Here is a 6,672-nt window from a genome sequence, read left to right as displayed (position 1 = left end):
CTTTTGGCTCTCCATCCTGCTTCCTTCCTTCCTCAGTCTCCTCTGCAGCTTCTTTCCCTCTTTTTTTTTTTTTCTTTCCCTCCTTTTTGGGTAGGGCAGGAAACCTGGGACCCCCCCTTTCCTGGAGACCACCCTGTTACAATTCAACCCCACATGGGGCTCTGTTTTGTGGGTGTAGAGGCAGGACCTGGCCACAGTGCAGGTTTTCTGATCCAGCAGAGCCAGTAAAGGAGGAGTCAGAGTCCTCAGTGGCTTTTGCAGGTCTTTTATTTAGATTTATCAGGCATACGGCAAGCAGGGGTGTTGGGGGGCCGGGGGGATGGCAGTCCTCCCAGCCCCCAGCAAATCCTCACTCTATCTGGGCTCTCTCTGGCGTTCTCTCTGCTTCTCTTCTTCTCTTGGCTTCCGTTCGTTCTTGGCTTCTGCTGGCGTCCCCGTGACGCCGCCCTTATAAACTCAGTCTCTCAGCCCGGGTGTACCCACTCTAGGTGCCCGCCATCAGGCATGCATCCAGGACCACAGGGTTCCCTCATCTATCCTAATGGCGGGAGGGCAGAAAAGCCTGATACTTTTTCCTTACCCTACAGTGGGGTATATAGGGGCTGACCTGGTGATGTTGTAGGCACAGCTATGGTTCTGAGGGGCCCCAGCTCTGGGGCGAGGCTCCTGCCAATGGCTCAGGGCACATGACTCCACCAGCACTACATGGCTGCTGGGGCGCCTGCCTGCACACACTTGGTCAGCTTCTGAGTGTGTATCCATGTGCTTATCCAAACTTGTGACATGACTGTATAAGAGCAGACTTTGTGCCCTGTTGGGCCACCACTTCCACACTATCTGGCCCTGCCCATTCCTCCTCCTGCCCTTTGGGTGAAGGACTGATTAACATTCTTGGCAACCTGGGCCATTTAGCACTCCATCCCCCACCCCCACTCTAGCCCAGGTGGAACCTGAGCTCCTGTTTCCAGCATTGCAAATCCCCACTGGCGGTTAACTTTTAACTGATCACCTATCTTGACCCCCACCCTGAGAAAGCCATCACTGAGCATAATACAATGAATAAAACAGAGAGAAAAGGCCCCTGCCACCTCTATGTGGAGTGATTTTTTCCTCTGACCTCCACAAAAGCCAAGAGTCTGACCTTTTAAAAATTAAATGGAAAAGGTATGATATTTTAAAAATAAAAAGTCCATTTAAACAGTAAGACATTGACTTGAAGTGAAAGCTATTTAGGGTTCATTTCTTTTAGAGTTATTTATCCCTACTTAAAACCAGACTTCCCTGCATGTAACAGTTACATACAAAAAAGTTATAATAAAATTGTCCTTGGTTTTACAGGGATAAATGGGAAAACATTTAATTTCTCTAATTGCAAGAATTTTTAAGGTTTGTTTTTGTTGTTAAACCTTGAGAACAAAAAAAACTTACTGGAATATAAAGGTAAGGGCTGAATGAGCACACTGCTCACAGAGAAAGGGATATTTTCACAGATCCAGTATTTTCCCCTATCCCATCTCCAGTTGCTGTCAATTAAAACACACAATTGGGCTTTTAGTTGTTTTTTTTTCTTCCCCCCCCCTTTTTTTTTTTTAAGATTTATTCATTTATGCATACAAGAACTGGAGCAGGCCAGAGGTGCAGGGAGGGTGGGAGTGGGATGGGGGGGCGGTGAGAGGGCTCACCAGAGACAGTAGGGAACAGAACAGGCAGATCTACTGAAATACACTGCTGAAGGGAGCAGCAGGTGAGACAGGAGAAGACCTCTAAAAAGACCCAAATAGTCTTTTTCCTTTTTCGAACTTCTTCTAATTCAATTTTTATTTTATTTAACAATATTTACTGAGGACTTCAACTTCCAAGTGTGATGAACCACAATCCTGTCAGATAACACCCTGAGATGAGACACAAAGAGAAAAATCTTTAAAGAGAGAAAACGCACCCCTGGTACACTAATGGATGACATCAAACAGTCTGACATAATACATACAAAAACCTGAATACCATGATTCCATTACAGGAAATTCTATAAAAGGCAAAAGTGTCCTTTTCTAGTGCTCTTTTTCACTGGTTGTGTTGGCCTAAGTTCAGGGGTGCTGTTTGCACACATGGGCCATGTGGGTAGCTCCTTGGCCAGCCGGGGATCGAACCTGTTGCAGAGGCTGCAGCTAGCTTTACAGCCCTGTGCTTAACCCCTTGCACCACCAGGGAGTCCCTGGCCCTTTAGTTTTTAAAAATGCAATATGTTTGTGCACACACACCAGTTGCTTTACGTGCAATGAAGGAATAGGGAAGGAGAAAATGAATAGAGAAAATGATCGCACTGTAGTCAGGAGGAACCAAGTTGGTTTTCTAATTGAGCGTGTCTTGTGTCTGCAGAACAGAGTTCTGGGATAAAGTGGCAGGTTCCCTTTTCAGTGAACACCTCCTGTCTGCTATTGGAACACATCATTTGCATCTTCATTACCCAATTCCAACTGGGTGTGTCTGTTTCATGGATTGCTGCCCTTCACATCTGCATCTGATCTGCCACATCGACACACCTTCCCTTTCCCAAAGGTTTTCGTTAATTTACTGAGTGGTGTGTGCCTCTTAATCTTAAACTATACTGAGGAGCAATTCTGACCTGCCACCTTCAAATCAATATGATCGTTCCTTTCCGTCTTGACTCCTCTGGGCTTTTCCATGGTCATGGCGAGGACTGGAGCCTCCACAGCTGATGCTTCGCAAGTGATACAAGGTCTGTACCCACGTAGTGCAGCGCAGTGCCAGGAGGGCAGAAGAGGTTGCCATGTGTGGAGGAGGGAGGGAGCTTGTCCAATAAATGATTTTTTAATCTTCCTGAACTATAGGTCAATTTATTTTTCCTTCCATCACATGATCAATAGCTGAGAAGGCTATCCAGTGAAAAATAACAACTCCCCTCCCTGGATCGTTTTTTTAAACAACCGCTTCCTGGGTCCTCACTCCTCACCCTTGAGAAGCCAAGCCCTGCGGGTTCTACCTCACGGGTTCTGCAAACAAGCCCCAGGTCTGACTCTAACTCAGAATGGTCTCAGAGCACACCCCAAAACACCTGACAACAGACACAGCCAGTAATGCCTGAGCATGATATTTTGCTCCATAATCCCATAATTACTACTTGCTGTCTTTCTTGTAATAGGCTTTATTCCTTCCTTCTTGCCTATAGAGTTCTCTTTGGGCCTACTGTTAGCTACCCAAACTAGTAGAGGTGACTGAGTGCCCAAGGAAGTGAGCCCTAGAGACCCCAATAATGGGACTCCTGGAACATTCAAGGTTCACTCTACTCCCCTATCACCAGGGATCTTAGAGTTGAGCGGAGAAAGAAAGCCAAAGGAAGGCCCCCACAGAAATGGAGGCGGGGCTGGGGGTCTGAAGTCCTCTATTTCAGGGGACACGATTCCAGGGAAGCTCCTAACTAGAAATCTCCCCTGTTTCAGTAAAGCCCTTTTTATTTTTATTTGAGCTTCAGTGTACAAAGAATGAAATTCAGGCAATGGCCCCCTTAACTTGACATTGATTTTTTTTTAAGATTTATTTATTTGTTTATTTATTTATACAAGAACTGGGGTACAGACCAGATGTGTGGGAGGGTGAGAGGATTCACCAGAGACAGAGCGGGGAACAGAACAGGCAGACTGATGAAGCACACTGCTGAGGGGAGCAGCAGGCAAGACAGGAGAGGTCTGCCGCACCATGTGGGACCCTCGCTGGCCAGCTGGGATCGAACCCGCGCTGCAGAGGCTGCGGACAGCTTCACAGTACTGCCCTCAAATGCCTGCGCCTCCAGGGGAGGCCCAACTTGACATTGATTACTAACCCTCACCTTAGACTCCAACCTGGACACAAAAATGTGGTTGCTGCTGAGTTTCTAGCACAGGGCTGGAGGGAGAAAAGTTAAGACAAAGTCAGAGAAGGTGATTCCCCCTGTATTGCCAGCCCTGAGCAAAGCTGAGAGAAAGGGTTTGCTTTAGTTTTTGTTCTTTGGTTGGGGCATGGTGTGGGATTGAGTACTGTAATCGTGCTTTTAAGCAAGAAAGGGGATTTATTAGAACTTGATGAACTTTTCTGGATACAACTTTTTATTAAAGTAAAACACACAGTAACAGGGACATTCATTCACAGCTGGTTTTTTTTGTTTGTTTGTGTTGTATATACAAATGCCACAGTCCTATTTTCTAATAGAATTAATGAGGTATAATTTATAGATTACAAAATGTTCAGTGAGTTGTACTACATTTAGCAGTTGTACAAACATCACCTCACTCCAGTTTAAGAATACGCCCACCACCCCTCAAAGTTTCCCTGTTCCAGTCAGTTGCTGTTGCCACCCCAGCCCCAGGCAATCACTAATGTTCTCTGTCACAGTCTATTGTACTTCTCCACCCAAAAGCTGACTGGGACCCATAGCCAGGGGAGTAATCCTGAGTCTTGTTGTGACTTTCTGTTCCTGAAGCAGAACCACCCTCCTAAGTGAGGCGCTGTCTTGTCTGGGCAGCGGCTCTCTCCACAGCCAACGGGTAGGGTGTCACAGTCATGGCCGGAGTGGCAAGGTTCTGTTGAGATCTCAGAAACCCCAAAATAAATTAAGGATATTGAGGTGGTATCTCAAAAAAATAAGATTTAATGCAAAAGTGAGCTAGGATTCCTTAGCAATTTCCTCCAGCAAGGTGCAAAGAAAAAGGGAGCAAAGGGCAGAAATTTGCGAACTACGTAACACTTGAACATGAATATCCTGGGGTCTCTGGCATAGTTTCCTTCCTCTAAATCCCAAGTAGGTTGCCAGGGGCCAAAATATTGATGACCTCAGCCCCTGGGGCAGTGGGAACAGCCATGGTTTACCCCAGGGCTTATAAATATTATTCTCTCTATTCTTCCAGTGTGTGAAAGTTTGGGAATTTGGCTGGGGAGAGGGAGGGGCTGAGGATAGGCCCCGAGTTTATAGTTCCTTGAGTCAAACCAGTACTCAACATCACTCACAGCTTCTCTTACAGACTTTTTTTTTTTTTTTTGAATAAATGACTTATTTATTTATGCATGCAGGAGCTGGGGTATGGGCCAGAGGTGCGGGGGTGGGGATGGGTGGGAGTGGTGGTGAGAGGATTCTCTAAAGACAGAGTGGGGAGCAGAACAGGCAGACTGACTGAAATACACTGCTGAGGGGAGCAGCGGGCGAGACAGGAGAGGTCTGCTGCACCATGTGGGTTGCTCCCTGGCTGGATCGAACTCATGCTGTAGAGGCTGCAGATAGCTTCACAGTGCTACAACTTAACCCCTTGTGCCACCATGATGCCGGCGTGTGTACCTACTGCAACAGCTGCTGCTGCCGCTTTACCACGATTTCTTGTCTCCTGAAGCCGTAGAAAGGAATTCATAGACTTTTCAAATAAGTAAGCAGAGAGAAGCAATTCTTGCCTTAGAAAGAAAAGTTGATTGAGGAGAAAAGGAACAGAAATAAAGTGGGACTCCCAGGCCATAAAACCAGGCCAAGGAGGGGCAAGGAAGCCGAAGTGGAGTCGTGTCTCAGGGAATATACACCTTATTTTCCCTCATTATTCTAAAGCTCCACCAGTTTCTTTGTGATTGGTTAGTTCTCGGCTGTCTCACTGTTACTGAGCAGGGGTGTCTTCACATTCCTTATCTAACAAGTTTGTCTTTCCCCATTTGTTGCATCTTCCCCCTTGTTTGATAGATTTGTCGTTACAACCCTGTCTCCCAAATGAGCATCACTGCACCTCGAGGAAGAGAAAGTCAAACATTAGCTTTTGCAGAAAAACAGGCAGGCGCCCACTGGTCTCAGTACTGACCCTTTCCTATCTCCCCCTTCCATAAATATCCCTGCACTCTGTCAAAGGACAGGATGATGGTTTTCCAGACATGAGTCTGCTGCACTCCTCATCTGTCAATAAATTAAACCACTCTCCTTTTCCCCAAACTCCACCTCCCTTTATTGGCAGCAGGGAAATAGGCTAGCGTTTGTAACAACGTTGTCCTTGGTCCTGGGATGTTTATTATTCCCAGTGGAATTAGTTACATTCCTCTTGTTGCCCTTATCTCTGAAGGCTTCCTTAATTCTCCTGAAGTCCTGCACTGTCTTTGAGGCTGCCTAATTATCCCTAACTTGCCCTAGGATTCAACCAGGGAGGCCCTCTTACAGACGTTTTTGCAGGGTTGAGATTGTGTTGGCCAGCTATGAGGAACATTCCGAAGTTGCTAACAAGTGTTTTCTTCTTGTAAACTAACTAACAGGTATATCTGGTATGCATACATGTCTTCTGTGTGTGTTTTGTTCTGGTAATGTAACAGGGTGGTCCCCAGGAAAGGGGGAGGTTCCAGGTTTCCTGTCCCACCCAGAAAGAAGAGTGGAGCTGAGAGAAAGAAGAAGCTGCAGAGGACATTGAGGAAGGAAGGAAGCAGGATGGAGCCAGAGGAGACCTGGAGGAGGCACATGGAGCCGAGAGACACATGAAGAACCTGCGCTTGCCTTTTGGTCGTGGACTGGGTGACACAGATGTGGGTGAGAGACCCGTGGGGAGGTGACAATGGCGGTTTTTGTCTTGATTTTGATTTTGCTCTTTTCCCTCCAGACTTGTCTGGTTGTTTCTGATCCTTTTCTGTGGGTCCCCCCTGGAAGATGCTTTAGACTTATGGCAG

The 6,672-nt window shown here is 46.6% G+C and overlaps 1 pseudogene; it reads right to left on the bottom strand.

Moving 5' to 3' along the window:
* Positions 1-2,411: 2,411 nt before the first annotated feature.
* On the bottom strand, positions 2,412-2,690 carry LOC119253346 (small ubiquitin-related modifier 2-like; annotated as a pseudogene).
* Positions 2,691-6,672: the final 3,982 nt, after the last annotated feature.

Source organism: Talpa occidentalis, unplaced genomic scaffold, assembly GCF_014898055.3.
Source record: "Talpa occidentalis isolate TD23 unplaced genomic scaffold, MPIMG_talOcc4v2.1 talOcc4.2, whole genome shotgun sequence".
In the NCBI taxonomy this organism is placed as follows: Eukaryota; Metazoa; Chordata; class Mammalia; order Eulipotyphla; family Talpidae; genus Talpa; species Talpa occidentalis.
This window is presented reverse-complemented; position numbering and strand designations above follow the sequence as displayed.